This window comes from Dama dama, chromosome 12 (assembly GCF_033118175.1).
Source record: "Dama dama isolate Ldn47 chromosome 12, ASM3311817v1, whole genome shotgun sequence".
In the NCBI taxonomy this organism is placed as follows: Eukaryota; Metazoa; Chordata; class Mammalia; order Artiodactyla; family Cervidae; genus Dama; species Dama dama.
Genome location: NC_083692.1, coordinates 20,295,741 through 20,308,397, shown reverse-complemented (window position 1 = coordinate 20,308,397; position 12,657 = coordinate 20,295,741). Strand labels below are relative to the sequence as shown.

The following is a 12,657-nucleotide window of genomic DNA, read 5'->3' as shown; positions in this document are numbered from 1 at the left end:
TTTCTGATTAGGGTATTTTAAATGCTAATTGCCTGCTTCTGTGTATATTAAACCTAATGGACACACTTATATCTTGCTGAAATGCATGTTAAAATGCATTAGTTTCTGATGCCCCAGTTGGATGCCTCATAAGAGAGACAAAACAGTGATTTTCAGTGGGAAAGGAAGGCCCGTAGGCCTGTATATGTATATGTATGTGAGGGTAAGTGTAATTAACACAAATTATAAAGTGAAAGAGGAGAGTGAAAAAGTTGGCTTTAAAGCTCAACATTCAGAAAACAAGATTATGGCATCCGGCCCCATTACTTCATGGCAAATAGATGGAGAAACAGTGGAAACAGTGGCTGACTTTATTTTGGGGGGCTCCAAAATCACTGCATATGGTGACTGCAACCATGAAATAAAAAGACACTTACTCTTTGGAAGGAAAGTTATGATCAACCTAGACAGCATTTAAAAAGCAGAGACATTACTTTGCCAACAAAGGTCCGTCTAGTCAAGGCTATGGTTTTTCCAGTGGTCATGTATGGATGTGAGAGTTGGACTATAAAGAAAGCTGAGTGCCGAAGAATTGATGCTTTTGAACTGTGGTGTTGGAGAAGACTCTTGAGAGTCCCTTGGACTGCAAGGAGATCCAACCAATCCATCCTAAAGAAAATCAATCCTGAATATTCATTGGAAGGACTGATGTTGAAGCTGAAACTCCGATGCGAAGAGCTGACCCATTTGAAAAGTCCCTGATGCTGGGAGAGACTGAAGGCAGGAGGAGAAGGGGATGACAGAAGATGAGATGGTTGGATGGCATCACCGACTCAATGGCCATGAGTTTGAGTAAACTCCAGGAGTTGGTGATGGACAGGGAGGCCTGGCGTGCTGCAGTCCACGGGGTCACAAAGAGTTGGACACGACTGAGGGACTGAACTGACTGACTGATATGCTTTGAGGATTCTCTCAAGCTTTTTGACCCTGTTTTGCTCTCTGTAGATAATGTCACTGCTCCAGGAAATTCTCTAAGTTCCATGACTTTAAATCCCATCTATATTATATCTGCAGCCCTCATTCTTCCCCCAAAGTACAGAAATGAACATACAACTTCTCAGCAGACATGTCAAACCAACATGGTCCTAGACTGTGTGCTGATCTTCAGCACACCTGTTCCATCTCATTGTTCGCTTTGGTAAATGGTGTTATCCTTTTTCCTAGTTTGTAAGGTTAGAATCATTCATGACTCCTCTCTTTTTCTCATAATCTTTATCCAATTTATCAGCAAGTCATCAGTTAAATTATATCCTCGAAGTCAGTGATTTCTCAATACTTTCACTCTGTCATTCTAAGCTGAGACAAAACACCATCCTCCCTTGCCATACTGATTACTACAATAGCTAAAGTCCTTGGGCTTCCCCCCTCCCCCCGCCGCGAGTCTATTTAAAACACAGCAGCTAGAATTTCAATAATAAATATGATTGTTATTCTCCTACTCAAAGGCCTTCCCCCTCCCAGTGGTTTTCCATTGCTCTTAAAATAACATCTAAAATCTTTATCGTGGTCTCAAGGTTTGCCATGATCTGAACACGAGGTATTTCTCTGAACTTTTCTCCTTCTACTCTTTCTTCCTTGTGTATTCTGCTGTTCTTTGAACATGCCAAGCTCATTCTCACCCCAGAGCCTTTGCAAAAGCTGCTGCTTCTGTCTCACTAGATTTTACCCTAGATATCTACATGGCTTGCCCACCCTCTTCAAGTCTGTGCTCAAATATCACTTATCATCATAAAGGCCTCTGAAACCTCTGGCTCTAAAATAACACTATCCAGCTTTATTTTCTTTATGACATTATTGTTATTTGACAATATATTTATTTGATTCTTTCTTTCTCTTTTCTTTCTATTTAACCTTCCTTACTACAAGGTAAGTGCTATGAGGACAGGCTTTATGTTGTTTTGTACATGATATATTTCTAGCACATAAACTGTGTCTGATGTTTAGTAAGAACTCAATAAATATTTGTTGAATGAATTAATAAACTCTCAAAGCCACCCTAAATAAATCGAGGTGATACCTTTTAAGCCATAAATCACAAAGGCCTTATAACTTTCAAAATATCCTATGGACTTAAAAACTTTTTTTGGAATAATTTTAGAGTTATAGAAAAGTTACAATGATGACACAGAGTATTTCCATAAATGTTTCACCCTAATGTAATGTTTCCATATACATCTTCCCCTAATGCTAACATCTTACATAACCATGGTACAGTTATCAAAGCTAAGAAACTAACACAGGTGCAGTACTGTTAACTGAACTACCAACTTGATTCAGGTATCATAAGTTTTTCCACTATTGTCCCTTCTGCATTCCAGATGCAATCCAGAATGCTACCTTGCATTTAGTCATCATGTGTCTCCTCTAATTTGTATCAGTTTCTCATTCTTCCTTTGTTTATCATGATCGTGATAGTTTTGAACAGCACTGGTCACGTATTTTGGAGAATGTACCATGTTATTTTTGTTTGCCACAGAAGCCAATATAATAGGAAGCCAACAAAGGGGAACCCCAACACCCATTGAAAATTTTGCTCTAGCTTACTTCTTGAGGGCTCCTGTGAGAGCAGGAACTCATTCACATATGTAGGAGGTTGTGGGGGCTAGGGAGATCAGGAGAACAGGGATTAAAAGCAAAGAAGCTTTTTTACAGAAGCTCCCAGTAGATTTTCCATCAGGTCCCTTTTGTCATGTGACATGGCCACAGAAATGGAATCACCATGACTAGCTTAGTTTAATGAAGATCCACTCTGGATCTAGATCATCCTTGACTCATGTTGCTAGAAGGCAGAGAATCCAGCAAAGATGAAGGAGGAAGTTGAGGGGCATCAGGGATTGGGACAGGGCAAGGAATGGGTTTGGTAGACAACAAACTTTCTGTTACAGAGTCAATTTATATATTCTGTGTACCCATAAGGCTCAGATAGGTTATGGCCTCCTAGGAAAAGAACATATCACAAGCGTGGTGCTTATCAACAGATGGCTGATGTGAACAAACAATGGTATAAATCGTACAAGGAAGCACCACTCAGCACTAAAACTGAAGGCTGGTACATGGAACATCATGGATGAATCGCAAAGGCATTATGCCAACCAAAAGAAGCCTGACAGACAAATGTGTACTGTATGCTTTCAGTGATATGACATTCCAGAAAAGGCAGACCCATAGGGAAAACATCCGTGGCTGCCCAGTGAAGGTGGAGGGAGGTGATTGGATGCAAAGAGGTATGAGGGAACTTTTGGAGGCTCATGAGAATGTTCTGCAGATTAAAGAGAAAATGGTTATTGGGTCTTGGGTGATGGCATGAAAAGGGACAAAAGAACATTGCAGAAAAGTTCATTTTGAGCGTAGGGTACAGTTCTGTTGTCTTGAGAAACAGTCATCTACCCAGGGTTTGGTTTGGGCAAATGGTGCAAATTTCATTTCTGTGTTCTTTGGAACATCAATTAGGAGTTGGCAAACACAAGACTGCAGAGGGCTGAGAATACCCTATGAGCTGAGCTCTGGTTCTTAAATATTTGCAAAAGATCTTAAATTAATTAAAATACAGTTCTATTAAGGAGAAAGCTTTGCCACGTCTTACAGAGGGGGTTTCACAGAGGGTTTTTACAGAGGATGTTATGTGTTCAGTTGAGGAGGGGTGGGGCTAACTGCTTGTGTGTGCATGCAGGCTAAGTCACTTCAGTTGTGTCTGATTCTTTGCGACCCCATAGATAGTACCCTGCCAGGCTCCTCTGTCCATGGGATTCTCCAGGCAAGAATACTGGAGCGGGTTGCCATGCTCTCCTCCAGGGGATCTTCCCAACCCAGGGATCAAACCCAATTCTCTTATGTTTCCTGTGTTGGCAGGTAGGTTCTTTACTGCTACCACCACCTGGGAAGCCCAACTGTTTGTAACTGATGTATTTTGCCTCAATAAAGGATCTTTCAAATTGAAGTACATCACTATTTACCAAGGTCCTAACCAGATGTACCTGTAACTGGTTATCAAAAACTGTGGGAGTCTAGCAGCAGGGGGACAGGGTAGAGGTGAGGGACAGATATTTTTGGCTGAGGTGATCAGGGCAATATTTCAGATCACATCACACAAACAGCTGCCTGTTCTGTGATGATTCTGGCCACAAGATCCTAGATGGTGGTGCCTGAAATCATGCCTAGGAGGTGATCTGATGAAGCGTGGTCCAAACAACTGATGTGAAGGGAATCCCATGGTTCGTTTGGGGCTGGTGCAGGTTTTCAAAAACTTGTTATTGTTGATGTAAATTTTCTCCTCTGTGCATTGGTTGTACACATACATATCCTGACATCTTGAATATTAAGCACTGGGACTTTGTAAATATACATTCCAATCTGATATAACATTACTGCTGAGTTTCAAAACATTACCATTCCAGCCCCATGATATAAACACATTCCCAGACACACGAATTTCAAAGCCGCAGATCAAGTACTAAACTGTGTAATTGTACTGGAAAGAGAAAATATATCCCCTTCATATCATAATTAGCTTGCTTGCCACAGACCACTCCTGAGGAGATTATGCTATTAGTAGTAATAGAAATGCTGGGCATTCTATGAACGAAGTGACTCACAGGTTGTTGGTTGGTCACAAGTTGTTGGAGGAGGTCACAGTGAGGATGTGACCTCTGGTTGACTTGTGAGCTGAACCTGGGCCATCAGAGGCTCCTCCCCTTCTCCCCATCCTTGGAATGAACATCCTGCCCACATTATCACAGTGTTCCAAGAACTGTCACCTTGACAGAGTAAGGTATTGTTGAGGCCATCTGGACGGTATACATGACTAAACCCAGGTAAGACCTCTAGGTAAGATTTCAAGATTCTGGCAGGGTGTAGAAATCTACTTGCCTTACAGCTGCCCAAGACAAGTCTCTCATGTAAATTTCCTTGCTTGTGAAAACTGCCACCTGCCAATCTGGAATGGTCTGCCTCTTTCTTCACTCTCTCCCTGTCCTCTAGGGTCAGTTTTCAAACCAACACAAATGTTTGTTCAATGGCAGAGCCCCAGGTCCCATCACTAGAAATTTCTACCTAGCAGGTGTGAGGAGGTACTCCAGAATCTTTACTGCTAAGCTGTAGTACCACAGGTGATGTGGATGCTGTGGCCTTCGAGAAAGACCCTTTTGAGAAAGACCCCTTTTTAAAATATCTAACCAGGAAATTTATTTTCTTTCAGGGTTTAACAGGGGACAAAATTTAACTCAGAATCTTTTTTTCCCTTTGCACCTTCCCCAAAGTGCAAAGAAAATCTTCAAAGTGTTTAATGTCTTACAATTGAAAGGAAAACAAATCCATTACATAAATTTCAGTAAGGCCCACAACTACATATAAAAATTTTACAGGAAGATTATGATCCAAAAGAAAACAGCTCTCAATTCTCAGACAAGAAGACTACACTAAAGAGGGGGGACAAATTGAGCACGTGAGCAAAAGCAGCATCAGCTATCAAGTGTAACAAAATCGCCGTCCACGGAAATAGGCCATGTGGTATTGGACTCATTATCCTCCCAAATCCACTGCCATAAACACACTGATCCCATTATTTTCCTACCTTTGCCTGCCAATGCAGTTGAGACTAAATTGTCAACTCATTTTCATTCTTCTGTGCAATTTATCACTCCATTTGAGGGCTATGCCACAGTCAATTCTATTACATACTTTCTGGCAACTCCTTACTTGATAATAAAATAATCAAAGGATTCAGGATTTTACCTATACATGTTTTTTACTTTATACTTGAGTTTGGGGAAAGACCAGTATGCCCTTAATAAATAATTGCTGAGTGAGTGAATGAAATGTTGAGCTGAATCACATTATTGTATATATTCCCAAAGTAGTAAGTCAAATTATATTTTCAGTACAGTGAACAGTGGGTTGATTCTTAAAGAAAACTCATGGTGAACATTTTTGAAAAGATGATTCTGGGGCAGGGGGATGTATCTTTTTTGAAAATCTTATGTTTTGCAATCATTTTAAATTACAAAAAATTGCAAAAACACTTCAAAGAGCTCCCTTGCACCTTTAGAGTTGTAAACACTTCCAAACCATCTGAGGGTAAGTTGCAGTTGTGATGTCTCCTTTACTCCTTCATAATTCAGAGTGTATTTTCTAAAAACAAGAAAACTCTCCTAAATAAATGCAGTACAATCTCAATGTCAAAAAAATAACATTGATCCAATTTAATTCAATAGAGTACATTGAAGTTTCATTGTTAATATCATTTACAGGTCTTGGATGCCATTCAAGATCATCTCTTGCATTTAGTTGTCCCTTTAGCGTCCTTCAATCTGAAACAATCTTTAAAGATTATGCATTATATCAGGAGACAACGCAGGTTGATTTTTCCCATTACTCTTTTTTGTGTAAACTTTTGTCAGTTGATTAAGATACTATCTCCCAAGTATTATAGCTGTAATGTTAATAAGTATTTCATGCTTGTTAATTAATAATTAATATATATTAATGAATTTTTTAGGAACATGCTTTTAGATTATAAACATCCTCTTGCTTATCAAAAGTTTATCCACTGTTTCTAGTATCCATTGATGATTCTGGCCTGAATCAATTATTATGATGATGATTGCAAAGTGGTGATTTTTTAATACTGTCTTTTCTTCTTCATCTATTAATTATTTTCCACTGGTGGAACTTCCTTTCTCTCTTTCTATTGGCATGGACGCATTGATTCCTATTTTGCACAAAGGTTGCAGTCTGTTCCTGTCATTATTTATTTTGATGCTTAAATGGTTCTGGATTTGGCCAGTGGGAACCCCTTCAAGCTACTACTATATTCTTTCATTTATTTTTCTTTTACAGTAGGATCTTGCTGATTATCTATTTTAAATATAGCAGGGTGTACATGTCAATCTCAAACTCCCAATCTATCCCTCCCCCCATACTTCCCCCCTATTCTTTTGACATATCTTCATAACTCTTTATGGAGAAGGAAATGGCAACCCACTCCAGTATTCTTGCTGGGAGAACCCCATGGACAGTGGAGTCTAGCTGGCTACAGTCCACGGGGTCACAGAGAGGCAGACATGACTTAGAGGCTGAATAGCATAGCTCTTTAAGTAACTTATTTTATTGCTCAACAAAGTATTCCGGTTTCATTCCCTACTCACGGAGCCATAGTTCCTCTTGGTGGAGAATGGTATTTAGAAAGGAAGTCTGAGTTCTAGGCGTATTCACCGTAGTAGGGGTGCTATTGCTCTCTCAGTGGACAGAGCTAGGAAATACATATATGCTAAGTTGTTCAGTCATGTCCCACTCTTTGCGACCCCGTGCGAACCTGGCAAAAACACTAGAGTGGGTTACCATTTCCTACACCAGGGGATCTTCCTGACCCAGGGATTGAAACCGCCTCCCCGCTTCTTGTCTCCTACATTGCAGGCGGATTCTTTACCCACAGAGGAAGCTCCTAATAACATCGATATTGCACACCAACCCCATGGTTACCGTGCAGAACGAACAATCTTGTTTTATTTCCACCTGCAGCTTCCTGAATCCTTAACTAAGCATCAAATTTCAAAGCTCCCCCATCACAGAAGGCCCTCAGTTACCCTTTCTCATTTTCTGTCTCCAGCGTTCTCTTCTTTCTCCAAGATTATTTGCAGACTTAAGTTTTCTTAAAAGTTCTTTCGTGGCGTACTCGAGAAGACTCATAAAACGCTCCAAATGCAGCCTGTGGTGTAAATGGTGAATCAATAAAAATGACGAGGTGAGTAAAACACTATCCCTGAAGATCGCGGCGGCCCATTTTAATTTAGAGGGCGCCAGCTACACGTCAACGACGGATTCAAAAGCTACCGGGCAAACCGCTCCGGACTAGGAATCCCTAAGAGAATCCTGGCGCCACCAAAGTTTCCAGTGGTGACCAGCTCTCGGAATTGCCGGAAGGAGTCTCCGCCTCTCTGAGCCGCTTCCCCAGTGTTCTCTACGGCGCTCGTGTCAGAAATTTCTAGTTGTTTTTTTTTTTTCCCCCTCCTTCCTCGAGTATATCTCCGTCTGGACCTTCCGCAGCGCTGGAAACAGGTGAGCCGGGCGGCGGCGCGCTGGGGACGCGCCCAGGTGCCTCGGCCCCGCCCCGGCCACCGCCCCGCCCCGCGCCTGTCGGGGCCCAGGTGCCGGCGCCCAGGTGCGCGCGGCGCGGGCTGCAGCTCCGCCCGACACCCGACAGCGGGCGCCGCTGCAGCAGCTCCCGAGCGGCGGAGCTGAGCGCCTTCGCGACTTGGGGCAGCTCCTGCGCTCGGCCCTGCTTGGCAGCTTGAGCTCCGCCCGGGCGCCGGGTTCCCGGAGCTGCAGGAGCGGGCGGGCGGGCGCCGAGGGGGCGGACCGAGCTCCGCGGACCTTGCCGGCCTGGAGCGGGAGAGGCGGGCGATCCGGGAGCGCCCGGGAGCGCGGAGAGCGTGGAGACACCCGAGCGCCCCGCGCCTTGGCACGATGCGACCCGCCGCGTCTACGCGCCGGCCCCGGGCTTCGCTTTCTGCTCGCTGAGCCCCGGCGCTCGCCACCGCGTAAACTCGGAAAGACCGGCGAGACGCGGGAGAGCCGCGCGGAGACGCACCCAGACGTCCCTTCTGCCCCCAAGAGGCTGCCGACCCCTCGATCCCTGGGCTCCTCTAGCTTCACCATGAACCTGGCGCATGCTTGGCGTTAGGAGAAATTTCTGAAGCCGGAGAGGGAGTCAAGGAAATTCTTTGGTTGCTAAGGTAATTGTAGTTGTGACAAAAAAGGGGCAAGACACAAACGGGGAAAAAGATGTTTTCCAACGCGATGCCCTCCACCCCTCGGGTTCCTGTGTGTTGATTTCATTTCATCTCCTGGGTGTGGATGCTTGTCCATTTCAGATACGTGACAGGTGTTGGTGTGTGTGTGTGTGCAGTTTGGGACTGTAGAGGCACGAGCTTACATAAGTGGTTAGGCAAGCTGGCGTGTGGAGTTGTGTGGGGTGGGCGCAGGTCTGCACAGAAATCATGTTCCTGGGTTTCTGGGTGTGAGGCACTCACCGGCCGGGGCGAGCTTGCAGAGGGTACGTGCTTTTAGGGACTTCCAGTCTTCTGATTCCGCGATCTCAGGTGGGGCAGCGTTACCTCATTAACTTTTTCTCTGGATAAGCTCGCCCATTTGTGGGCTGGAAGAAAAGAAAGCGGGCGGCGAGGCGTGGAGGAGGGTTGGGTGGTGAGGTTTGCTGGTTTGGGGACTGCGGCAGGAGGGGACGCGTGGCTAATTTGCTCCGTGAGGATGGCAACTCGGGTTGCGTGACGAGACCGTGTTTACAGTCACTGTCAGGCTGCGTAAGAAGTGGCCCAGCGAGACAGGAAAGAAAACTGACCCAGAACATTTAATTTTTTCAGAATGGAAGCTGCTGAATTTTATTATTACTATTACTTAATTTGATGGAATAGGGACGTTGTTTCTTTGTCTCTTGTTGAGAGGAGTGGCATTTCTACGCTACAAATTTGAAGATATTTTGGGTCTTGTTCTTGGCCTGAAATTGTTCCCTCCGCATTTATCAGTGCTCAGCAGCTGGATCTGCAGGTAGTTTCTGATCAATACCTTTTAGCAGTCCCAAAGTGAAACTGCAAAAATAAGCACTCCTAGGTAAAACCTAACATTGGACCTTTTTCTTAGCAGAGGATGGTGAGAGATGGAAGAATAAGAACTGGGCTTGTAAGTGTCGGGATGGTGTTAGAGACTGAGCTACAAGTTTGTGTGTGTTGTCCAAAAAGAGAAAAGAAAAGAAAAAAGCTAGCCTGAAAGGAAACGGTCAGATTTGACTTAATAGGTAAGGCTTTTCTAGATCACTTTTCACAGGCAGGTAAGTGATTACATGGCCTTGGCACTGAAGAGGTTGGTGGGAAACTTTCTCTGAGTGGTACAGTCATTATAGTCTTGGCTTCTTCTTAATTAATTTGTTGTTTTTGCAATGGGTGGGACTCCCCTGTGAGAGAAAGCAAGCAGAGGACTGAGGGAAATTGGAGATTCTTCAGAGGGTCCTTGTAAGCAAAGGCTCACATGCTGAACAGTGAAAACCAAGATGGTATATCCATTCTGAGTTCTCCGATACTAAGCAGATCTGTTGTGTACATATGGTGATCTTATGTACTGTAAATGTTGGCATATTACTACATATATGTATATATAGCCTAAATAATTTGTCCTTTCCTGAAAGTGTAAATTCCAGAAATGTCAGCTGTGGTGAGGCATTTGGATGAACTTGGTAGCCACTGGTGTTTCCTTTTCCGTAATAATTACACTTGTTCTTAACTTCACTTCCCTGTCTCCTTTAAGAAACTTTAATTAACATGCACTGAATTTATATTGCTGAGAGTTTCAGTGAAACCATGCTAGCTTTTCTTCCAGCAACAAATTTGTCTTATCAAGTGAAACTTTACAGCAATGCTTTTGTGGCAGAAATGTCCCTTTAAATGACAGTCCTTATTTATTTGTTAATTTATGATTTATGGAATGAGATAGCCAACATAGTTTTTTTTTTTTTTTAACTGAGCAAACATTTCTTGAGAAAGAAAAAAAAAGTTAAAGGATATTTTGGGCAATGACATTTGCCAGTAATTTTGAGTGTCTTACTGTCCACAATGACAGAATTTTATGTGATGGTAGGATCATTCTCTTTCTTATTTCTCTGATATTCTCCCATGCATTTTATCCCCTGAACCCCTAAGACTTTGCCAGGAATTGCCAGACCTCCTGTTTTGTGCCAGGGGTTAAACATCAGGGAGATATGAGTAAGGAGCTATGTGTCACATCAACATTTTTCAAGAGATGATCTCAGAGATCTCAGTACTGGGATTAGTTTTTCCTTTAGCTGTACAGTTAGCTTGTCTTAATTCATAGTGCTTTGAACCTAGGGAAGCATTTAACCTCTTCATTTTCAGTGCCAGCTGGAAGGAATATATTTACAGAATTTCATCTTCATTGTAACATATGGCATGATATAAATAATTACTACACACACACTATCCTGCTGTATGGAAAGAAATAGAATTACAAAGTAAACCTTCATGTTGAGTGATATGGATGTAACATTTAAAAAAAAAAACACTTTTACTTCTTTTCTTGATTACAAAAGAAATAACCATTGGGAAAAATTCAGGAAAATACACACCCAAAAAAGATCATTTGTAATTCTCCTACAGAAGGTGAACCACTGTTGACATTTCTGCATGCTGTTATGTTCCTGTAGACTATATTCTGATCACATTATTCCTTGAATTTTTACCGTTCTTCCTATTATCCCACCCCCATTTTTAAATTGTAAATGAAACTTGGATGTGTGTTAAAGGCTTGGGAAATTACTGCTAGTTTGATAGATGGCTTTGATAGATCAGGTTTTAATTTTTGTTATGGTCTTTATTTTAAAAAAGTAGTTTCTCTTTTTTCTGTCGTCTTTGAAAACCAAGGTTTGCATTTGGGATTGGCAGTACTCCCTATGAGATTTAGGGTTTGAAGTATCAGAAAAGAAACAGAGCATTGGCCATGCAGAGTGGCGGTAGGGATGGTTGTAGGAGACCTGAGTTCTGGTTTCAACTCCTCCACCAACTCCTTGCGTGACTTTTGGCTTCTGGGCCTGTTTCCTTAGTGGACAAATGACACTTTCAGATTTAGTTCAATAAGCTAACCACATATTTGTCAGTTTGACTTTTGATGAGGGTGATCTTTGTTTGAAGCAGGCTTTTTCAAATGCAGATGGCTAGGATCACCCCCTGAGTTTTGGACTTGGCTGGGCTGGGGTGAGGCCTGAGAATTTACATCTCTAACAGGATGATCTGCAGATGATGCTGATTCTGCTGGACCACCCTGAGAATCAGCTGGTAAGCTCCTTGGGGGTAGAAACACTGTTGCAGTTGTCTTTGCATCCATCTGCCCCATGCCTAGGAATGTACCTGCTGGTAGGTGCCTAGTAAACATTGTTGAATCTCTTATCAGTTTTCTCCTTGGGGAAACAACTTTCCGAAGCAGTCGAGATAAAAGAGCTCATCACCCATCATTTGGAACCACTAAATCTGTAATAAGAGTAATAATAAGTCATGAAACCCAGTTCTTCCAAGAGCAGGGAGAGCAAAAACTGCTCACAAGTAGGCAATTAAAATGCACATTAAACCTAATGAGTTACATTAAGTAACAACTCGGAGTACCTGCTTGAGAAACCACAAAACTCCTCCAGTGCTTCATGGCTGCCTCCCTGAGACCTGTAAAAGGCAATTCATTTTCTACCACATACACATTCCAATAAGGGGAAGGAAATTCACTATTAATTATCCCAAGTACCAAGGCAGTGGCTAAAGCAAGCAGTGGTCCAGACTCTACCCCTTACCCCTCAAAAGGCAGACCTCCGCTCCTTAGCTCATGTTGACCTCATGTTGACCAGTCTCCAACCACGACCACGTAGATCTCCTTCTTATGACCGAGGAAACAAGAGAAAAGGGTGGTGAGTGAGTGCATTTGTTAGCTGGGAGGTTCCAGCTGGCTGAAACTCCAGGTCAGAACGTGTTGATCTTCCTTGCCTGGCTACTTTGTGGGTAAAAAAAAAAGTATCCTTTTCTTCCAGTTCCTTGTTAGAAACACAGAGTGCAGAGG

At 42.8% G+C, this 12,657-nt stretch overlaps 1 protein-coding gene across 3 annotated transcripts in view; it reads left to right on the top strand.

Annotated features, from left to right (window-relative positions):
* Nucleotides 1–8,631: 8,631 nt before the first annotated feature.
* The window catches only part of RGS6 (regulator of G protein signaling 6), a 584,468-nt gene continuing 580,442 nt past the window's right edge, over nucleotides 8,632–12,657 (top strand). For all 3 annotated transcript variants that reach the window (XM_061156754.1, XM_061156753.1, XM_061156755.1), the window contains exon 1: nucleotides 8,632–8,768. The gene's annotated coding sequence lies outside the window, so the exon portion shown is untranslated. The remainder of the gene's footprint in view (nucleotides 8,769–12,657) is intronic.